This window comes from Brienomyrus brachyistius, unplaced genomic scaffold (genome assembly GCF_023856365.1).
Source record: "Brienomyrus brachyistius isolate T26 unplaced genomic scaffold, BBRACH_0.4 scaffold61, whole genome shotgun sequence".
Taxonomy (NCBI): Eukaryota; Metazoa; Chordata; class Actinopteri; order Osteoglossiformes; family Mormyridae; genus Brienomyrus; species Brienomyrus brachyistius.
The window spans coordinates 167170-189550 of record NW_026042336.1 but is presented as its reverse complement, the minus strand read 5'-3'; the positions used below and the strand labels follow the sequence as shown (position 1 = coordinate 189550).

General features: G+C 49.9%; 2 protein-coding genes and 1 long non-coding RNA gene across 7 annotated transcripts in view; 1 reads left to right on the top strand and 2 right to left on the bottom strand.

Annotated features, from left to right (window-relative positions):
* Positions 1-22381, bottom strand: part of LOC125725118 (kelch-like protein 10) — a 228695-nt gene that overhangs the window by 140645 nt on the left and 65669 nt on the right. The gene's annotated exons all lie outside the window — the stretch shown is intronic.
* The window catches only part of LOC125725122 (basic proline-rich protein-like), a 227699-nt gene that overhangs the window by 149889 nt on the left and 55429 nt on the right, over positions 1-22381 (top strand). The window lies entirely within an intron of this gene.
* LOC125725127 (uncharacterized) lies at positions 3516-4338 on the bottom strand. The gene is made up of 3 exons (XR_007387353.1): positions 4182-4338; positions 3763-3809; positions 3516-3606 (listed from the first exon to the last, which is right to left on the bottom strand). It is a non-coding gene; the product is annotated as an uncharacterized LOC125725127 (long non-coding RNA).

The following is a 22381-nucleotide window of genomic DNA, read 5'->3' as shown; positions in this document are numbered from 1 at the left end:
AACATCTGCGCTCTGAATATGTGGAGGTATGTATTGTTCATTTTACTGCTATGGTGTGGTATTGTGCACTGCTCATAATGTTCTGGCACAAAAAAAATGTGCAATAGATATTGAATAGCATCCTATTGTCTTTTACTGTGTTTCAGAGAGTCTTGCAAATGGATGCAGAACAAATTCAGCATGAATTTATATATGTGGATGAGGCTGGATTTATCCATCCATCCATCCATCATCTCCCGCTTAATCCGGAGTCGGGTCGCGGGGGCAGCAGCCTCAGCAGGGAGACCCAGACTTCCCTCTGGATTTAACCTTGCAAAAACACGAAGACGAGGGAGAAATGTAATTGGACACAGGGCAGTCACCAATGTACCAGGGCAGCGAGGGGGTAACATCACCCTCTGCGCTGCTATCACACAAAATGGGGTCCTCCACCACCATGCAAATCTGGGACCCTATAATGCAAATCTAATACTTGCATTTCTTGACAGATTGCACGAGATTGTCACAGCATTAAACAAAGTGGACCAGATGCGGTACATTGTCGTTTGGGACAATGTCTCATTCCATCGGGCTGCTCTGGTCCAGAATTGGTTCCATGGTCACCCTGATTTTGAAGTGTTATACCTTCCCCCATACTCCCCCTTCCTGAATGCAATCGAAGAGTTTTTTTCAGCGTGGCGGTGGAAGGTATACGACCTGCGGCCCTATGACCGTTTGCCCCTCATTCAGGCCATGGAGCAGGCATGTGATCAAATCGACGCAGCTTCTGTGCAGGGGTGGATTCGTCACTCAAGGCGATTCTTCCAACGGTGCCTTGCCAATGAAGACATAGCCTGTGATGTGGATGAAATCTTATGGCCTGATCCAGCCAGACGGAGAGATGAGGAATAGTTACAGTATTTGTGTTGCTTTTTTTTCCAGAGTCAAACTGTATGTACTTCAGGCAGTAATTTTTATTTGTCTACAGATTTTATTTGTTTCATTGATTTCATTGTTGGTTGATTACTGTAACTGATTATGGTAAGAAATACTGTATTTCTTGAATTGAAATAAATACCGGTACTTGAAATATTCAGTCTGCAGCATCAGTGTTGTGCAGTGCTTGGTAAGTTTATAGTAGGCCTATTTGTGTACATTCTCCCGATATCTCAAACTAATCATGAAGAATGTTGTGGGTTTGTCACTATTTTTTGTCATCGAAATGATCCCTTACATAACATCTGCCCAAAAATCTAGCACATGCTATTTCCTAAAATTAGTTTTTCTACACATGTGTTTTTTATTTATCACAGCAGTGTGAAACTGTCTGCAATAGTGTCTGATCATTGAGGACTGTGTTGGTTAAATGAAAACTAATAGCATTTTCACAAATATGTGTATATGTTTTGACTGATATGTGTATGTTTTGACTGAAGTGTGTCATTTTGCAAACAATCTAGGAATTCTGCAAATTGAGTGTGGTGTTTGGATAATTGTGATTAGATTTTGACAAAAAGAACCTGCTTTTCAAAATTGTGTGTAAACAATCGTAAAAAACTGTATTACCCTATATTTATAAATACATACATTTCTTTTACATTCATAATGATGTTGTTTGTTGTTTTGTGCCCCACTGCTCTTGTAACAAGCCTCAGTCTTGACTCTCCCTTTTAAGGTCTTGGCCTTAAATCACACTCGATATTGGTGGTGTCGTCCCCATCACCCTGACCAGGATACATGCTGTAAGATTAATGGATGGTGTTTATCTGTGTGATGAAAAAGAATGTGAATAAAACAAAAATGTACCATTATAAATGGGATCCCTAAGATGTGTGGTGGTTTCAGATGTGGACTGATGAGAATTTTGTTCTGTTGTGAAAGCTGTACATTCTGTTCCATGTACAGGGTAGTGATATGTAGCAATCATGTGCTCCAGTCAAATGTTCAGCTGCATGAATAATAATGGTGGCTTGTTTGGATAAAATAACTTAGGCTGAATACTTCAAAGCGTGACCTGGGTGAGGTAGAGAGGAAACAGGGTCTTACAAGCAGCAGGTATTGTTCTCTCTGTGTAGTTTTTACTCTTTGCAAAGTGAGCCCAGCACAGTGCAGTCAGTGGGTCAGTCTTCCTGAGCTGCATCTAACCAGTGGAAACATCTGCAGCACTGCAGAGAAGCACTCAGCAGACAAACAAACCAAAACAGCTTACAGCTGTATGTCACTTTTGGACAGAGGTGGACAAAGTACACAACTTCACTACTTGAGTTAAGTATAGATACTCCTCGTCAAATAATACTCAAAGCTTTTCAGTTAATTTTTTACTTCAGTTAAAGTACTGGAGTATTTGCATCTAAAAATACTTAAGTATTCAAAAGTACATTATGTTTTAAATGCAAGACATTTTTCAGAACCTAATGACTCCTGAACACCCCACTGAATACACTGACTGGCTTGTACATCTTGTAGAATAAAAAGCTTGTGGAATATGATACAATGACGATAGAAACACAACTGGCATAACAAAAGTACAGCCATTGTCATTTTCATCTTATTTAACACCCCCCACCCCACTCACACAAAAGAGCATGCTAGTGTTCTTACAGAGCCGTAGCAGTGTGTGTGTGAGTGTGTGTGCATGTGTATGTTTGTGTGTGTGTGTATGTTTGTGTGTGTGTGTATGTGTGTGTATGTGTGTGCATGTGTGTGTATGTTTGTGTGTGTGTGCATGTGTGTGTTTCTGTGTCTGTGTTTGTGTGTGTTTGTGTGTGTGTCTATGTGTATGTATGTGTGTGTGTGTGTGTTTGTGTGTGTGTCTATGTGTGTGTATGTTTGTGTGTGTGTGTGTGTGTGTGTGCATGTGTGTTTGTGTGTATCTGTGTGTGTATGTTTGTGTGCGTGTGTGTGTGTGTGTCTATGTGTGTGTATGTTTGTGAGCCAAGTAACAGGACAGGGAGCAAGAAACAAAACTCCTCTTTCTTAATTATCCACATCGTTATTAACGACACAGGTATATATACAGGTACATATACAGGTACATGTATATACTCAAAAATACATACAGTACACAACATTAAATGAAAAACGTAATTTAAGAACACTTGAAATTTTCATTCAGTTTCTTTCATCTGTTTAATATAATCGATCAGTCCCTGTGCGTTTGCCCCAAACCATTCAGCATGGTACACAAGGGAGACAAGTAAGCATGTGTCACATCAAAGAACTGATTGCAACAACTCAGCCTTTCCACAACATTAAAGCCGCTTATTCCCCCCATGCCATGAAGAAATAATCTCTGTGGCTCCCCTCTCCCCCTCCCTCAGCCCCCAGTCTGGCTTGAACATTTGCACTTCCAGTAAAAATGCGCCCCAAACACACTGACACCAAACTCCGTAAAATCCTGTGATTCAGTCTCAGAAGCACTGGCTCCCCTGCCCTCCTTCTGAACATTATTAAAGCTACACCCTGAACACTCTGTGTGACTGACATGAATGAGAAGCATCTTTATTCATAATCTCTGTAGCGGAGGTCAGAATACAGAGTGTCATTATTCCTGTCTTTCTTCTGTCTCCTGGGTTTTGGCTTCTTAAGGTTCAGGGCAGCGTAATTCAGTGTGTCCTCGTCATTGCACTGTGGAGACAAAGATGGCAGAATTGGATGGATCAAATTGGTTTGCTATTACTTATTTTCACAAATAGCACTTAAAATGCTGATCCCAGGATGGAAATCAGTCTGAGGTTCATTTGTTTTACTGACGATTTGTAATTTGAAATATTTATTACATACTTGCTTGCGTGACCATTCCACTTTTGATATATCACTGTTCTTTTCATCTGTTTAAAATATATAACACATCAATATATTATTTAATTTCACGCGGTATCATACAGTGGTCAGATAACATTCCGAATTTTCAAGCCATCAACATCCTTTTTGTCTCAAAAATGAAAGTAAAAATGACTTCTGTCAATTTAAGTGTGCATGTTTGGATATGTGTTATTTGTTCTCAGATATCATATATAATAAAATTGCTATAAAGGAGATCTTGGTAATAAAAGTTATTGATATGCAACTTATTGCAACATGTATATTTCAATAGATTTTGCAAAATATGAAAGATATAATACAAAAATGTTAATCTTACAGTAGAAAAAGGTTTATGTAAATAAGGTGAGATTTAATAATGGATTTTTAAACTGGGTTACCTGTGTCACGACCGCGGTCGGGCGAAGCAGCGATCGTGCGGGTCGGCAGGCGAGCAGGAACAGGCAAGTAGGCAAAGTCGGGAAATACTGGGGATTTATTCGTGGACAGGAAACAGATACGGGGAACATCTACTCACGCCAACGAACATCAATGACAGACAAGGAAAACTGGGGAGACCAGGACTTAAATACACAAGACTGATTGAAAGCAAACGGACACAGCTGGGTACGATCCGGGAAACACACGTGGGTAAGCAGGGGGCGTGGCACACAGGAGGAGCGGACGAGCCGGGCATGACAACCTGCAAGAGTGGTTTTAATATGAACATTTTATCTATCATAAAACAATTTTATATTTCTATAATTTGTGAAAATCTACATTTTGTCCTTCGTCTGAGTGCATAAAGCCGGGCAGCGTACCTGCACAGTGTGTACAGGTCAGTTTACATCTTATACAAATGAGAGCAACGTTCAGAATAATGCTGCAAGATAAAACTATCAGCAAGCCAGAGTGAAGAGGATCCAGCAGCTTCTGAAAGCCTGTAACAAAGAGATAGATTTCAGCATAATGATATAGAGACACATTTCCCATTTGCTTACATTACATTAGTTAAAGATAAAATCTATAATACATTACAGCAGTTGTTTTGTAAATAGTCCATTTTTAACATGAACTTCTAGTATTTTGCATTTTAACAATTTCTATTAATATTTGAAATAATTATTAAATTAACATCTGTGTAATTAAATTTAAGCACTTAAATTAGAAAATTCAATACATTAAAATAAGAAATAAATGTCTTAATAGCAGAATAAGCTAAATAAAACTTTGAAGCAGATGTACTCTCCACACTGGGTGCTACCATCTATATCCAGCTCTGTGCCGTTCCCAAACAGCATCTCCCCTCACTGGGTGTTACCATCTATATCCAGCTGTGTGCCGTTCCCAAACAGCATCTCCCCACACTGGGTGTTACCATCTATATCCAGCTGTGTGCCGTTCCCAAACAGCATCTCCCCTCACTGGGTGCTACCATCTATATCCAGCTGTGTGCCGTTCCCAAACAGCATCTCCCCACACTGGGTGTTACCATCTATATCCAGCTGTGTGCCGTTCCCAAACAGCATCTCCCCACACTGGGTGTTACCATCTATATCCAGCTGTGTGCCGTTCCCAAACAGCATCTCCCCACACTGGGTGTTACCATCTATATCCAGCTGTGTGCCGTTCCCAAACAGCATCTCCCCTCACTGGGTGTTACCATCTATATCCAGCTGTGTGCCGTTCCCAAACAGCATCTCCCCACGCTGGGTGTTACCGTCTTTATCCAGCTGTGTGCCGTTCCCAAACAGCATCTCCCCTCACTGGGTGTTACCATCTATATCCAGCTGTGTGCCGTTCCCAAACAGCATCTCCCCACACTGGGTGTTACCATCTATATCCAGCTGTGTGCTGTTCCCAAACAGCATCTCCCCACGCTGGGTGTTACCATCTATATCCAGCTGTGTGCCGTTCCCAAACAGCATCTCCCCACGCTGGGTGTTACCATCTATATCCAGCTGTGTGCCGTTCCCAAACAGCATCTCCCCACACTGGGTGTTACCATCTATATCCAGCTGTGTTTCGTTCCCAAACAGCATCTCCCCTCACTGGGTGTTACCATCTATATCCAGCTGTGTTTCGTTCCCAAACAGCATCTCCCCACGCTGGGTGTTACCATCTATATCCAGCTGTGTTTCGTTCCCAAACAGCATCTCCCCTCACTGGGTGTTACCATCTATATCCAGCTGTGTGCCGTTCCCAAACAGCATCTCCCCACGCTGGGTGTTACCATCTATATCCAGCTGTGTTTCGTTCCCAAACAGCATCTCCCCACGCTGGGTGTTACCATCTATATCCAGCTGTGTGCCGTTCCCAAACAGCATCTCCCCACGCTGGGTGTTACCATCTATATCCAGCTGTGTTTCGTTCCCAAACAGCATCTCCCCTCACTGGGTGTTACCATCTATATCCAGCTGTGTGCCGTTCCCAAACAGCATCTCCCCACACTGGGTGTTACCATCTATATCCAGCTGTGTTTCGTTCCCAAACAGCATCTCCCCTCACTGGGTGTTACCATCTATATCCAGCTGTGTGCCGTTCCCAAACAGCATCTCCCCACACATGGCCACGGCGCAGTAGTAAGTCCCAGCATCGGAGAGGCTGAGGTTCCCCTTGGGGAGGCTGTAGACGCAGCTCCGTGTAGGAGATCCAGCCTCAGGGCTCTTCTCACACTCATCACTGCTGTTTCCGTGGCTGTAAATGACTCCAGGAAGGGATTCTCCTGATCCATGTCTGAACCAGTAAACACTGTGTTCTCCTGCACAGCTCCCAGTCTCTATCGTACACTGCAGGCTCACAGAGTCTCCTGGCTGCAATGTGTCAGACACAGGCTGCTGTACCACTGTCCTGCTGTTGGAGTCTTTACCTGAAAAGCAAAATAGTCATGATGACAGCCCTTTGAGAATAACAATGGAAAATACAGATCCTCAAATCCTGAATCGATGTTCTTCTAGCCATCCAAGAAATCAGTAACTTCTTGGAGAACAGCTGACATTCTTTTCTCTTTTTATTGTATTACTGATTATTAGTATATATCCGGTAACACTATACATTAACTGCACCTACATAATACCTAAATAAAAATTATATGATAATAACAAACATTATAATCATATAATGTCTTGTATTAATGTATGAAGGTAGATGAATATAATTAATTTCAATTCAAAGAAATGACGTGTGTAAAGTGTACTTTATATTTTCATGATTTTCGTGACTTTACATTTGGTTTATGTTGCCCCTTTTCCACAGGAAGGTATTTATTGTTTTTGCATATTTAGCTCTTGATGTGTTTTGGTATTTTTGAGCATTTTGCTGTAGTACCTGCATGATTTAATTAAAGAGCCGAAGAGCTCTTTGCCCATTACTAGTTTGTCTATCTTTTAACATTAAAGAAAAAGTATACATAGTAAAAGGAATTACTTGGTTTGGTAGTTGCTCCTATTAATTTTCTTATGTGCACAAAAGTAAGTTTTTCCGTTCAACCATAGCACTACAGTGAAAAGCAAAACGTCATGGGAAATGCAATTATGCTTTATTCCAATACACATTGCTAATTTTTCATTATTATTACATTTATTCAGCATAATATCTTCAATATCTTCTGGCCTGAAATCTTTTCCTGCTACACTGAAGACTCTCTCAGCCTGTGCAGAGAAAGCTGCAGCCAAAGGGTTGGCGTCCTCTGATAAACATGGTTGGCTCAGGTATCAGTGACATTATGTGAAGCTTTCATGGCAGGAATAGGGACTAGTTTGACTTTTGATGCAGGAAAAGTGTTTGGGACGTTTCTTAGGTTAGAAACTGCCGTCACTGCAGCCAACACTGACTTCTAAGGAGAGACACTCAGCTCTTCCTATGAGCAGATCCACCATGGTGCACAAAATGACAGTTTAATTATTATTTTAGGTGACACTTCAAATGTTGCATTATTTAATTCTGAATAAAACGACATTTTTATAACAATGACGTATAACAATGTTAATGTGTTTATGTATAACTCATATTTAAATAATAGACTGTATAGTTAAAAGCTACACCGACAGTACGTATATGAACTTGAATTTGAATCCGAACCCTTTTTCGTTCTTCTTCTTTAAATTCAAATATGAATTTCAATGCCACAACCTGTTTTCAACCACAATTCAAATTTAATTCAGATTAACAAAATGAACTGAAATTCTGAATTTTAGGATACGTATTTGAGAATTTCATTCTCAAATCATTTCTGATTGGTGCACATCCCTAGTTCATATGTTAAATCATGCATTTTTTTTCAGAGTGAATACACACTGACTGCTCAGATAAATAATGTCAAAAATAATTTTCTTTGGTTACTTAAGATTTTTGCACAGTCCTATACCATACATAACAACTCAAACATTTTATTTTTATGTTATTTGTTTTAAAGAGGCTGCCATGTGTAACATTAACATCTGTATAAAGAGAAGGTTAGGCGTTTTGGCTGACAGCAAGCAAAATGCAACAAATTGTATAATAATAATAATAATAATAATAATAATAATAATAATAATAATAATAATACCCCTCCTGGAGCCGACACCTTATCGTGGTGGAGGGGTTTGCGTGTTACAATGATCCCAGGAGCTATGTTGTCTGGGGCTTTATGCCCCTGGTAGGGTCACCCAAGGCAAACAGGTCCTTGGTGAGGAACCAGACGAAGTGCGGCTCAAAAACCCCTTATGATGAAGAAAATTTTGGAACCACGTTTTCCCTTGCCCGGACGCGGGTCACTGGGGCCCCCCCCTGGAGCCAGGCCTGGGGGTGGGGCTCGATGGCGAGCGCCTGGTGGCCAGGCCTACACCCATGGGGCCTGGTCGGGCGCAGCCCGAACAAGGCACGTGGGTCCCCCCTCCAATGGGCTCACCACCCATGGGAGGGGCCATAGGGGTCGGGTGCGAAGTGATCTGGGCGGCGGCCAAAGGCGGGGAGTGGGTGGAGGTGGGTTATTGTGTTGGAGGAGGGAGATGGTGAGGGTGGAGGTGGGCCATGGTGTGGGCGGAGGGGGGTTATTGTGTGGGAGGAGGAGGGAGATGGTGAGGGTGGAGGTGGGCCATGGTGTGGGCGGAAGTGAGAGATGCTGTGGGTGGAGGTGAGAGATGGTGCTGGTGAAAGTGAGAGATGCTGCAGGCGGAGGTGGGCCATGCTGCTGGGGGAGGTGAGAGATGGTATAGGTGCAGATGTGCTATGCATCCACTAGTATGCTGAGCCCCATATAGCTGGAACCACAACATTCCGGTGGAGGCAAAGGCGTCGTCAGACCCTCAAGTTTACAATGGTTCACCTACGACCAGCCGCAGAGGCACCAGAGCAGGGAGCCCCTGTGTTATTATCATACGATACTCTCTACTCTACATTTTTCTGGCCATAATGTATCTATACCCACAGTATAAACAGAGTGATGCTTCACAGTGTATAGTGTCTGCCCCTAACTGAACTTTTAGCTATGTTTCCATTACAGTTCTATGTATATGCGACAAAATGTGAATAGGGTGGAAACACCATTATTGGATGTCATGTGAATAACAATCACCATGTATCGTCCCGTAAGATTAAGATCCATGTCTCAAATTTCAGCATGGCGTTATTTCCACAAATTCGAAGCTCTACAAGAACTCATTGTGTCTTCAGTCTTCTAATTTGCAAATTCTGCTTTCTTTGCAGTTTGGCGGATTACTACTTTTTCGGCTCACCACAGAAACCAGCTAGACTTAGCCCGCTAAGCCACACGCTACCCCCAGCCCCCCATGTCCATGCTGTGAGAGTCTGCATGGTCGCACATGCATATTTGACGGGCTGCTTCACTCTGGAAGCAGACCTGCACTAAACCTGCACTGGACATGCGATCGGCTCCCGGCTGCAGCACCTCCTCCACCTCCTCTTGGCCAGATTATCGATTAACTGATAGCAACGGTCTGAAATGACAGTCATTAACTGTCACCTCACTATCCTGCGCTTGACAGTCTGCCGAAAACTAATTCAAAGGAGACCAAGGATGATCAGAGTGACGATAGAGGAAATTTGGCATTTTCTCAGCTGGTCTAGGGTCAGTCCATCAAGGGTATGTATCTGTTATCTCTACCAGACTGTAAGCAAGCAAGGGCATGCTGGCATCCGTTAATCATCTGGTTCACTACGTCTCGTAAAGTTAGCGAACTGATACCGTATCCTCAAATCCGCAGACTATTACACACGGAATATTCTCGAAGCTTTAAATCGGGTGGAGCGGCAGCACGCTGAAGCAGTTGACCCGATACGGTTCAACTTGTGCTGTTTAGAGGAACGTTCCCCTTTAAGGTGGGTGGTTTTTCCACACAGTACAATAAAATTCTTAGCGAGAAAATTATCTTGAGAATGAATGTTACAGCCTTATTTAATGAAATTGTAATAAGACCAACATGCATAACAGCTGAGAGTGCACATGAGGTGACAGGGGTGAATGCATTTTTGTCTGGGATAGTTTAACTGAAAAATGGAGCGAAATGGAAGAAAAGAGTCTTATTGCACAGCTACTGACATTAAAATTAAGGTTATTCGTCTACAGTTCCATTGTGTCTCCTCTATACATACCTCTCCAGATATTCACATTTTTGTTGGAAAGCAAGGTCCTGGAACAATTGGAAGCTAAGAGCCTTGCTCAAGGAACTCTGGGATTTGAGCTGCCGACCTTCTGATCACAATCAGTCCTATGCTACTGAGTCATACACGGCCCCCACAGATACATTCAGCAGAGAGTTGGAGTTTCCCGGGAAGAATGTCAGCAGGCGTGCTTTAGTATATGCATGTCCTATAAATAAACACTTCTGGATGCTAGCTGGGCTCCGTGTGGATGGGGGTCTGTATGTGTCTCACCGGGCCCAACGTGGCTGGAGATGAGGCCATCGTCTCCAAAGGGACTCTGTTTCGACTGTCTCCCCGTCTCCCAGACACTCCGCCAGCGTGTCTCCAGGATACGTCGTGTGCCGATTTGGCCTCACCGTCCACCCCAAGCAGGCAAGCTGAGTCACTGCCCCTCAGATTTCCCTGCTGCCAGCTGGGAATCCGACATTCGATTATTCCAGTGCGAGTCGTCTGAAAAGAGGCCCGCAGAGGAAGCTATGATCACCAGACGACGTGAGAGGGGGAGACGCGCACCGCAGCCCCGGCTGTGCCCTGCGCCCTCCGCTTCTACTGACAGAACATGGTAAAATCCCCTCCAATTTACTTTGCAATTTCATAAAGGATTCTGTAGACGGCAGTGCCTACCCTTGCTTGGGAGTGTAGAGGTGGGCCTGTGAAGGATAGAAGGAACGACAATCTGGAAAACAATCATAGATCTGCCTGGGATCAGCGATCAGAAAGCCAACAAGAAGAGCAACCGTGGCAGGAGGTGAAGCCCTGGGAGGCTCAGGCCGTAGCAGGAGGTGAAGGTGGGAGGAGCTGAGCCTCATTGGTTTTCTGTCTCTCTCTCTCATCCTCTCTCTCTCTCTCTCTCTCTCTCTCTCATGGAGATCACATGTTAAGCAACCATTAGCCAGCTCTAATGAGAATCAACATGCTTTCCTGCAAAATGCTAACATTAGCTCGCATCATATATAACAGCAATGTGGGAACAGCTTATTATTCCTTAGGGAATGTGTAACTTACCAATTACAGCTGGTGTTGGATGCAGAATGCCAACTGAAAGAGAAGCATACCTGGTCATTTATCAGAATATATTTAATCTTGAATGGCATCCTGAAGTGGCAGAGTGGGTCTCACCTTTCCCTTGCAACTCTAAGGCTTGGGGTTCGCGTGTGTGTCTATGTGTGTGTGTCTCTCGCATGTTTTCCACCAGGTTTCCTGCAGGTACCCTGGCACATTTCCATAGTGCATAGGCATGCAGTCAGGCTGAACATCACCTTTGAATCACCTGCAGTGTATGATAATGAGTGAGTGCGCCCCCTGGTGGTCTGGCAGGCTGTCTGCAGTGTGCTCCTGTCATGTACTACCCAGGATGGACTCTCTGATGCCTGAACATACCCATCCTCCTCACTGGCTGGCTAACTCAGGATGCTAGAGATTTCTATATTAAGGAGGCATTAGAGTGCACTGTGGTACTATAGTGTAACCAGTAAAATCAGCCACATTAAGATCACATGACCAAAAATAAGTGACATAATGCTCTGGATTCGCAAAGGATTGTATCGCTGTGTCACTCCAAAAGGACTGACGAGCGTTTATAAGGAAAACAAAATATGGCTGTGGCTGGGGGTAAATCATAAAACGAGAGCTCATCTCCCGAAAGAAGCAGCCAGAGGAATAATGGAAAGCTTTCGCAGTGACACTCGTCTGGCTGAAGGAAGACACCTGCAATCAGACACAGCCATTAACCTGCACTGGAGAAAGTGGGAGCGGAGAAAAGCGTGATGTTTTCAGCCGAGCTGTAAACTGTGATATGAATCCCTTACAGAAATGGAAATCGCTGGAAGCTGATTCAGCCCCCCTCCCCCATCTCTCTCCATTCCCAAACATAACAAACTGACATTTTGATAAACGGTCAGTTTAGAATGCTGTTTGGTGACATTTTAGCTTTTGTTGAGTCAATATAGAAAAACATCTCAAAAAAGAGTGTATAGATCTTTCTGTAAGTGTTTTAGAGGCAAATAGAATCACAGGGCTTGGTGTAAGATGCTGTCCATCACACACACACACACACACACACACACACACACATAACAGGACGACATTAACCCCCACCCAGCCCTAACCTTAAGCATAAATAATCAAACAAAACACGAGGCTTTTCGCATTATTTGTTTTTTTGATTGCATGCACAGATCTTTGTGGGGACCTTAAAAATGCTCCCCACAACATCAAAATGCCAAAATTTTATTACATTGTGTGGGACATTTGGTCCCGACAATGGACTATAATCCTGATCCACACACACACACACACAGACGCACACAGACACACACACACAAATGTTGCCGTACCTATCTAAATGGTGACCTTCCATTCATTTCTACGGGAAAAACCCTTAACGCTTACACAGCTGCAACCTTAACTCTAAGAAACCAAACAAAATGCAAGACTTTTGGCATTTTTACTTTTTTGATTGCATTCACACGCCATGGAAATGATGGAAATGGAAGCCAGTGGGTTCCAGACTGGCCGACGGTAACCTGGCGCGATCGAGGTGCCCAGGATGGGGGACGTAAAGCAGAGGAAAGGCCACAGCTCCTGGGCTGGAGGAGGGCAGTGAGGGTAGCTCACAATTTGGCAGATGCTAGCGGCACTGGGTGTGTAAGAAGCCGCCCAGTGGCCCAATAATGGAACCCGATTGGTTGGCAGTATTCTCTAAATGCGGGTAGGTATTTTTGAGTGCTCTTGAAAAATAACTTGCTCTTTTAATCTGACTCCATTTTATATAGTTGAGCAATTGCATTAGAATCTTTTAGTTGTATCTCCAGATAATTCAAGCTGCTCTGATGACTTCCAGGCTTTTCCTATGTTTAGCTAAACTCATTCATTCGGAATCGTCTCACAGGATTGGCTTTTGGCCAATATAGTGATATCTACAGGCACAATATGTACTCAGTTTGCTCCCAGTTCAAGGCCCACAGGATCAGGATCCCTTTGAGGGTATCAGCCACATGATCTCCAGCATGTGAGTTTGACCGTTTGGGGTCATTCATAAAGGTGGAGTCTGAGGGTCAGCATATGTGATCGCTCTCTTGAGTCATCCGCTCCTCTCGCCCGTTGGATGAGGACGTAGCGCTGAGCTTGTCAGAGACCTATCTACAGATCTGTCAGATGCTCTCCTCGGGGGCCTGACGGAGACCGCGGCTGCCCTTCGTACCTGGCAGTTTGCGGTCAAACTGACGGCCCACTGAGGAATCCCCTGGCATCTCAATCGCTCTGCCACCTGGGAGGAAGGAAGCATCAAATTATTCAATAATCCCACAATAGCACAGAAGACATTTTTTTTCTCAGATGTTTTCAAATGTCCAGGATGTGGCAGAAGGCCACAGATTAATTCCATCTGATGAGTTAACATGGAATAATTTCTCATCCTTCAGTCTTCGAGTCTCCGCGTGACTTCCGGCCCGTACAGGAAGCTCAGTTCTGTTAGATGAGTTGACATGGAAGTTTCCCAAATGCGCCTCTCCTTCTATCTGGTGTCTCTAACACCATCTGTCTCCCGTGATTTCCGCAGTGCACTCTGAACCTGCTCCCTCGCCTGCACAAACACATCAACGTGTCACAACAACACGTAATAAAATAAAGACACAACAAGCAAATAACAAAATCCTGTATTTAAATATTTCATATGAGCATCATGGGTAATTTGCTCATGCGGAAACAGACAAATAACAAACCTAATTTCCTCCTTGTTTTCTGCATGACTCGACTGCACAGTGCACTTTAATGTCTTTTCGAGGGCTGTCAACCAAATACCTGAGGCTGCAGGTCAGTTTCCTTTGTTGCTTTCAGAATTTTTAACGAATACTCTGGGGCACCAACAAAGAGGACCCATGTCTCAGGTACGGTGTGAACAGTGAAGAAGAAAACACACAGTGCCATGCAGTAGGAAACGAGGGAGTTCATCAGGAGGACATCTCCATAAGTTGATGTTTTTGCTGTATTGCAGGTGAAGGTTAACATTTTTCCAGAAATGTAATAATCTAGCTTTCCAGATTAGCACTGCTGCTTGCATCCTGCTTCATTTTAGGATGGCGGATGCTGCATTCCATCACACACTCAGCAGAACAAGCATTTCAAAGCATGGTTCCCCGTGAGGTGAAGAATCTCACTCGGACAAACTACAGCTCGGCTGTAATTACGGATCACCTTCCCAGGAATCGATGACACTTGGAGGTAGGCGAGGGTGTCAGAAGACGTTTCTCTACTTTTGAAAATAAGGGAAGATTGCGGAGAAAAAAGAAATATAGCATCACAAAGAGATCCTCCTGCAGCTGTGGACACTCTCTGAAGCTCATGAGGCCGGCAGGGGTGACGTTTTTGTCCGGTCATGGAGGGATCCATCACAGAAGTTGCAATAATGGGGTTGTGGGTTTTTAATGTCCTGAAATGTTCTCCACACTTTAACACACTCCTTTGGTTTTAAGTTCTTCTTATCAGTTGTCTTTTCTGAATTCAAAAAGCTTTACCTACATGACTGTCATAAGTACTTTGTATAAAACTCTAGCTGTGTCAGGTAAGGAGTCACGGTGTTATTATTATTATTATTCTTGTTGCTGTTCACACCTTCCCCTAACCGCTGATCTATTGCAGTTCCACACCTGGCCTGTAGGGGTTAGACTGAGCTGTAATGCAGGACTTCTGGCCAGCGCCCGCAGAAGCCCCGCCCCCATCCTTTACATCTCCAGGCTTGGACAGGTTCTCTTGTGGTACATGAAACGTCATTGTTGCTAATTCCCAGCTGGAGCAGTCCTTTCTTACAAAACGATTTCTATGTCAAGCATCCTTAGCAGGGGCTGGACAGCCTGGCTTAAAATCCATGCCAGCAAGGCTGGGATATTCCAGCGAGCCCCTCTGTGACACACACACACACAATGAAGATGGCCCAAGCATGCGTATAAGTAGACCCTTAGGAGCCTCCTGCATGTTCCATTGAACACACCTGAGGAGTAGAGATAAGGGCTGCAGGCAAGTCTGCTTACACTGCCCAGGGTCCGAGCACAGAGTCAGACTCTGGGGTCCCAGCACAGGGGTCCCAGCACAGAGTCAGAGTGTGGGGTCCGAGTGCAGAGTCAGAGTGTGGGGTCCGAGCACAGGGGTCCCAGCACAGAGTCAGAGTGTGGGGTCCGAGCGCAGAGTCAGAGTGTGGGGTCCGAGCGCAGAATCAGAATGTGGGGTCCGAGCACAGGGGTCCCAGCACAGAGTCAGAGTGTGGGGTCCGAGCACAGGGGTCCCAGGACAGAGTCAGAGTGTGGGGTCCGAGCACAGGGGTCCAAGCACAGAGTCAGAGTGTGGGGTCCGAGCACAGGGATCCGAGCGCAGTCAGAGTGTGGGGTCCGAGCGCAGAGTCAGACTGTGGGGTCCGAGCGCAGAATCAGAATGTGGGGTCCGAGTACAGGGGTCCCAGCACAGAGTCAGAGTGTGGGGTCCGAGCACAGGGGTCCCAGCACAGAGTCAGAGTGTGGGGTCCGAGCACAGGGGTCCCAGCACAGAGTCAGAGTGTGGGGTCCGAGCACAGGGGTCCCAGAACAGAGTCAGAGTGTGGGGTCCGAGCACAAGGGTCCCAGCACAGAGTCAGACTGTGGGGTCTGAGCGCAGAGTCAGAGTGTGGGGTCCGAGCACAGGGGTCCCAGCACAGAGTCAGAGTGTGGGGTCCGAGCACAGGGGTCCCAGAACAGAGTCAGAGTGTGGGGTCCGAGCACAAGGGTCCCAGCACAGAGTCAGAGTGTGGGGTCCGAGCACAGGGATCCGAGCGCAGTCAGAGTGTGAGGCCTCAGCGCAGAGTCAGGGTGTGGGGTCTGAGTGCAGAGTCAGAGTGTGGGGTCCGAGCACAGGGGTCCAAGCACAGAGTCAGAGTGTGGGGTCCGAGCACAGGGATCCGAGCGCAGTCAGAGTGTGGGGTCCGAGCGCAGAGTCAGACTGTGGGGTCCGAGCGCAGAATCAGAATGTGGGGTCCGAGCACAGGGGTCCCAGCACAGAGTCAGACTGTGGGGTCTGAGCGCAGAGTCAGAGTGTGGGGTCCCAGCACAGGGGTCCCAGCATAGAGTCAGACTGTGGGGTCTGAGCGCAGAGTCAGAGTGTGGGGTCCGAGCACAGGGGTCCCAGCACAGAGTCAGAGTGTGGGGTCCGAGCACAGGGGTCCCAGCACAGAGTCAGAGTGTGGGGTCCGAGCACAGGGATCCGAGCGCAGTCAGAGTGTGAGGCCTCAGCGCAGAGTCAGGGTGTGGGGTCTGAGCGCAGAGTCAGACTGTGGGGTCCGAGCACAGGGGTCCCAGCACAGAGTCAGACCGTGGGGTCTGAGCGCAGAGTCAGAGTGTGGGGTCCCAGCACAGGGGTCCCAGCACAGAGTCAGACTGTGGGGTCTGAGCGCAGAGTCAGAGTGTGGGGTCCGAGCACAGGGGTCCCAGCACAGAGTCAGAGTGTGGGGTCCGAGCACAGGGGTCCCAGCACAGAGTCAGAGTGTGGGGTCCGAGCACAGGGGTCCCAGCACAGAGTCAGAGTGTGGGGTCCGAGCACAGGGATCCGAGCGCAGTCAGAGTGTGAGGCCTCAGCGCAGAGTCAGGGTGTGGGGTCCGAGCACAGGGGTCCAAGCACAGAGTCAGAGTGTGGGGTCCGAGCACAGGGGTCCCAGCACAGAGTCAGAGTGTGGGGTCCGAGCACAGGGGTCCCAGAACAGAGTCAGAGTGTGGGGTCCGAGCACAGGGGTCCCAGAACAGAGTCAGAGTGTGGGGTCCGAGCACAAGGGTCCCAGCACAGAGTCAGACCGTGGGGTCTGAGCGCAGAGTCAGAGTGTGGGGTCCCAGCACAGGGGTCCCAGCACAGAGTCAGACTGTGGGGTCTGAGCGCAGAGTCAGAGTGTGGGGTCCGAGCACAGGGGTCCCAGCACAGAGTCAGAGTGTGGGGTCCGAGCACAGGGGTCCCAGCACAGAGTCAGAGTGTGGGGTCCGAGCACAGGGGTCCCAGCACAGAGTCAGAGTGTGGGGTCCGAGCACAGGGATCCGAGCGCAGTCAGAGTGTGAGGCCTCAGCGCAGAGTCAGGGTGTGGGGTCCGAGCACAGGGGTCCAAGCACAGAGTCAGAGTGTGGGGTCCGAGCACAGGGGTCCCAGCACAGAGTCACAGTGTGGGGTCCGAGCACAGGGGTCCCAGAACAGAGTCAGAGTGTGGGGTCCGAGCACAAGGGTCCCAGCACAGAGTCAGACCGTGGGGTCTGAGCGCAGAGTCAGAGTGTGGGGTCCTAGCACAGGGGTCCCAGCACAGAGTCAGACTGTGGGGTCTGAGCGCAGAGTCAGAGTGTGGGGTCCGAGCACAGGGGTCCCAGCACAGAGTCAGAGTGTGGGGTCCGAGCACAGGGGTCCCAGCACAGAGTCAGAGTGTGGGGTCCGAGCACAGTGGTCACAGCACAGAGTCAGAGTGTGGGGTCCGAGCACAGGGGTCCAAGCACAGAGTCAGAGTGTGGGGTCCGAGCACAGGGATCCGAGCGCAGTCAGAGTGTGAGGCCTCAGCGCAGAGTCAGGGTGTGGGGTCTGAGCGCAGAGTCAGAGTGTGGGGTCCGAGCACAGGGGTCCAAGCACAGAGTCAGAGTGTGGGGTCCGAGCACAGGGATCCGAGCGCAGTCAGAGTGTGGGGTCCGAGCGCAGAGTCAAACTGTGGGGTCCGAGCGCAGAATCAGAATGTGGGGTCCGAGCACAGTGGTCCCAGCACAGAGTCAGAGTGTGGGGTCCGAGCACAGGGGTCCCAGCACAGAGTCAGAGTGTGGGGTCCGAGCACAGGGGTCCCAGCACAGAGTCAGAGTGTGGGGTCCGAGCACAGGGGTCCCAGAACAGAGTCAGAGTGTGCGGTCCGAGCACCGTGGTCACAGCACAGAGTCAGAGTGTGGGGTCCGAGCACAGGGGTCCAAGCACAGAGTCAGAGTGTGGGGTCCGAGCACAAGGATCCGAGCGCAGTCAGAGTGTGAGGCCTCAGCGCAGAGTCAGGGTGTGGGGTCTGAGCGCAGAGTCAGACTGTGGGGTCCGAGCGCAGAATCAGAATGTGGGGTCCGAGCACAGGGGTCCCAGCACAGAGTCAGAGTGTGGGGTCCGAGCACAGGGGTCCCAGCACAGAGTCAGAGTGTGGGGTCCGAGCACAGTGGTCACAGCACAGAGTCAGAGTGTGGGGTCCGAGCACAGGGGTCCAAGCACAGAGTCAGAGTGTGGGGTCCGAGCACAGGGATCCGAGCGCAGTCAGAGTGTGAGGCCTCAGCGCAGAGTCAGGGTGTGGGGTCTGAGCGCAGAGTCAGAGTGTGGGGTCCGAGCACAGGGGTCCAAGCACAGAGTCAGAGTGTGGGGTCCGAGCACAGGGATCCGAGCGCAGTCAGAGTGTGGGGTCCGAGCGCAGAGTCAGACTGTGGGGTCCGAGCGCAGAATCAGAATGTGCGGTCCGAGCACAGGGGTCCCAGCACAGAGTCAGACTGTGGGGTCTGAGCGCAGAGTCAGAGTGTGGGGTCCCAGCACAGGGGTCCCAGCACAGAGTCAGACTGTGGGGTCTGAGCGCAGAGTCAGAGTGTGGGGTCCGAGCACAGGGGTCCCAGCACAGAGTCAGAGTGTGGGGTCCGAGCACAGGGATCCGAGCGCTGTCAGAGTGTGAGGCCTCAGCGCAGAGTCAGGGTGTGGGGTCTGAGCGCAGAGTCAGACTGTGGGGTCCGAGCACAGGGGTCCGAGCACAGAGTCAGAGTGTGGGGTCCGAGCACAGGGGTCCCAGCACAGAGTCAGAGTGTGGGGTCCGAGCACAGGGGTTCCAGCACAGAGTCAGACTGTGGGGTCTGAGCGCAGAGTCAGAGTGTGGGGTCCCAGCACAGGGGTCCCAGCACAGAGTCAGACTGTGGGGTCTGAGCGCAGAGTCAGAGTGTGGGGTCCGAGCACAGGGGTCCCAGCACAGAGTCAGAGTGTGGGGTCCGAGCACAGGGGTCCCAGCACAGAGTCAGAGTGTGGGGTCCGAGCACAGTGGTCACAGCACAGAGTCAGAGTGTGGGGTCCGAGCACAGGGGTCCAAGCACAGAGTCAGAGTGTGGGGTCCGAGCACAGGGATCCGAGCGCAGTCAGAGTGTGAGGCCTCAGCGCAGAGTCAGGGTGTGGGGTCTGAGCGCAGAGTCAGAGTGTGGGGTCCGAGCACAGGGGTCCAAGCACAGAGTCAGAGTGTGGGGTCCGAGCACAGGGATCCGAGCGCAGTCAGAGTGTGGGGTCCGAGCGCAGAGTCAGACTGTGGGGTCCGAGCGCAGAATCAGAATGTGGGGTCCGAGCACAGGGGTCCCAGCACAGAGTCAGACTGTGGGGTCTGAGCGCAGAGTCAGAGTGTGGGGTCCCAGCACAGGGGTCCCAGCACAGAGTCAGACTGTGGGGTCTGAGCGCAGAGTCAGAGTGTGGGGTCCGAGCACAGGGGTCCCAGCACAGAGTCAGAGTGTGGGGTCCGAGCACAGGGATCCGAGCGCTGTCAGAGTGTGAGGCCTCAGCGCAGAGTCAGGGTGTGGGGTCTGAGCGCAGAGTCAGACTGTGGGGTCCGAGCACAGGGGTCCGAGCACAGAGTCAGAGTGTGGGGTCCGAGCACAGGGGTCCCAGCACAGAGTCAGAGTGTGGGGTCCGAGCACAGGGGTCCCAGCACAGAGTCAGACTGTGGGGTCTGAGCGCAGAGTCAGAGTGTGGGGTCCCAGCACAGGGGTCCCAGCACAGAGTCAGACTGTGGGGTCTGAGCGCAGAGTCAGAGTGTGGGGTCCGAGCACAGGGGTCCCAGCACAGAGTCAGAGTGTGGGGTCCGAGCACAGGGGTCCCAGCACAGAGTCAGAGTGTGGGGTCCGAGCACAGGGATCCGAGCGCAGTCAGAGTGTGAGGCCTCAGCGCAGAGTCAGGGTGTGGGGGCTGAGCGCAGAGTCAGACTGTGGGGTCCGAGCACAGGGGTCCAAGCACAGAGTCAGAGTGTGGGGTCCGAGCACAGGGGTCCCAGCACAGAGTCAGAGTGTGGGGTCCGAGCACAGGGGTCCCAGAACAGAGTCAGAGTGTGGGGTCCGAGCACAAGGGTCCCAGCACAGAGTCAGACCGTGGGGTCTGAACGCAGAGTCAGAGTGTGGGGTCCCAGCACAGGGGTCCCAGCACAGAGTCAGACTGTGGGGTCTGAGCGCAGAGTCAGAGTGTGGGGTCCGAGCACAGGGGTCCCAGCACAGAGTCAGAGTGTGGGGTCCGAGCACAGGGGTCCCAGCACAGAGTCAGAGTGTGGGGTCCGAGCACAGGGGTCCCAGCACAGAGTCAGAGTGTGGGGTCCGAGCACAGGGATCCGAGCGCAGTCAGAGTGTGAGGCCTCAGCGCAGAGTCAGGGTGTGGGGTCTGAGCGCAGAGTCAGAGTGTGGGGTCCGAGCACAGGGGTCCAAGCACAGAGTCAGAGTGTGGGGTCCGAGCACAGGGGTCCCAGCACAGAGTCAGAGTGTGGGGTCCGAGCACAGGGGTCCCAGAACAGAGTCAGAGTGTGGGGTCTGAGCGCAGAGTCAGAGTGTGGGGTCCTAGCACAGGGGTCCCAGCACAGAGTCAGACTGTGGGGTCTGAGCGCAGAGTCAGAGTGTGGGGTCCGAGCACAGGGGTCCCAGCACAGAGTCAGAGTGTGGGGTCCGAGCACAGTGGTCACAGCACAGAGTCAGAGTGTGGGGTCCGAGCACAGGGGTCCAAGCACAGAGTCAGAGTGTGGGGTCCGAGCACAGGGATCCGAGCGCAGTCAGAGTGTGAGGCCTCAGCGCAGAGTCAGGGTGTGGGGTCTGAGCGCAGAGTCAGAGTGTGGGGTCCGAGCACAGGGGTCCAAGCACAGAGTCAGAGTGTGGGGTCCGAGCACAGGGATCCGAGCGCAGTCAGAGTGTGGGGTCCGAGCGCAGAGTCAGACTGTGGGGTCCGAGCGCAGAATCAGAATGTGGGGTCCGAGCACAGGGGTCCCAGCACAGAGTCAGACTGTGGGGTCTGAGCGCAGAGTCAGAGTGTGGGGTCCCAGCACAGGGGTCCCAGCACAGAGTCAGACTGTGGGGTCTGAGCGCAGAGTCAGAGTGTGGGGTCCGAGCACAGGGGTCCCAGCACAGAGTCAGAGTGTGGGGTCCGAGCACAGGGATCCGAGCGCTGTCAGAGTGTGAGGCCTCAGCGCAGAGTCAGGGTGTGGGGTCTGAGCGCAGAGTCAGACTGTGGGGTCCGAGCACAGGGGTCCGAGCACAGAGTCAGAGTGTGGGGTCCGAGCACAGGGGTCCCAGCACAGAGTCAGAGTGTGGGGTCCGAGCACAGGGGTCCCAGCACAGAGTCAGACTGTGGGGTCTGAGCGCAGAGTCAGAGTGTGGGGTCCCAGCACAGGGGTCCCAGCACAGAGTCAGACTGTGGGGTCTGAGCGCAGAGTCAGAGTGTGGGGTCCGAGCACAGGGGTCCCAGCACAGAGTCAGAGTGTGGGGTCCGAGCACAGGGGTCCCAGCACAGAGTCAGAGTGTGGGGTCCGAGCACAGGGATCCGAGCGCAGTCAGAGTGTGAGGCCTCAGCGCAGAGTCAGGGTGTGGGGTCTGAGCGCAGAGTCAGACTGTGGGGTCCGAGCACAGGGGTCCAAGCACAGAGTCAGAGTGTGGGGTCCGAGCACAGGGGTCCCAGCACAGAGTCAGAGTGTGGGGTCCGAGCACAGGGGTCCCAGAACAGAGTCAGAGTGTGGGGTCCGAGCACAAGGGTCCCAGCACAGAGTCAGACCGTGGGGTCTGAACGCAGAGTCAGAGTGTGGGGTCCCAGCACAGGGGTCCCAGCACAGAGTCAGACTGTGGGGTCTGAGCGCAGAGTCAGAGTGTGGGGTCCGAGCACAGGGGTCCCAGCACAGAGTCAGAGTGTGGGGTCCGAGCACAGGGGTCCCAGCACAGAGTCAGAGTGTGGGGTCCGAGCA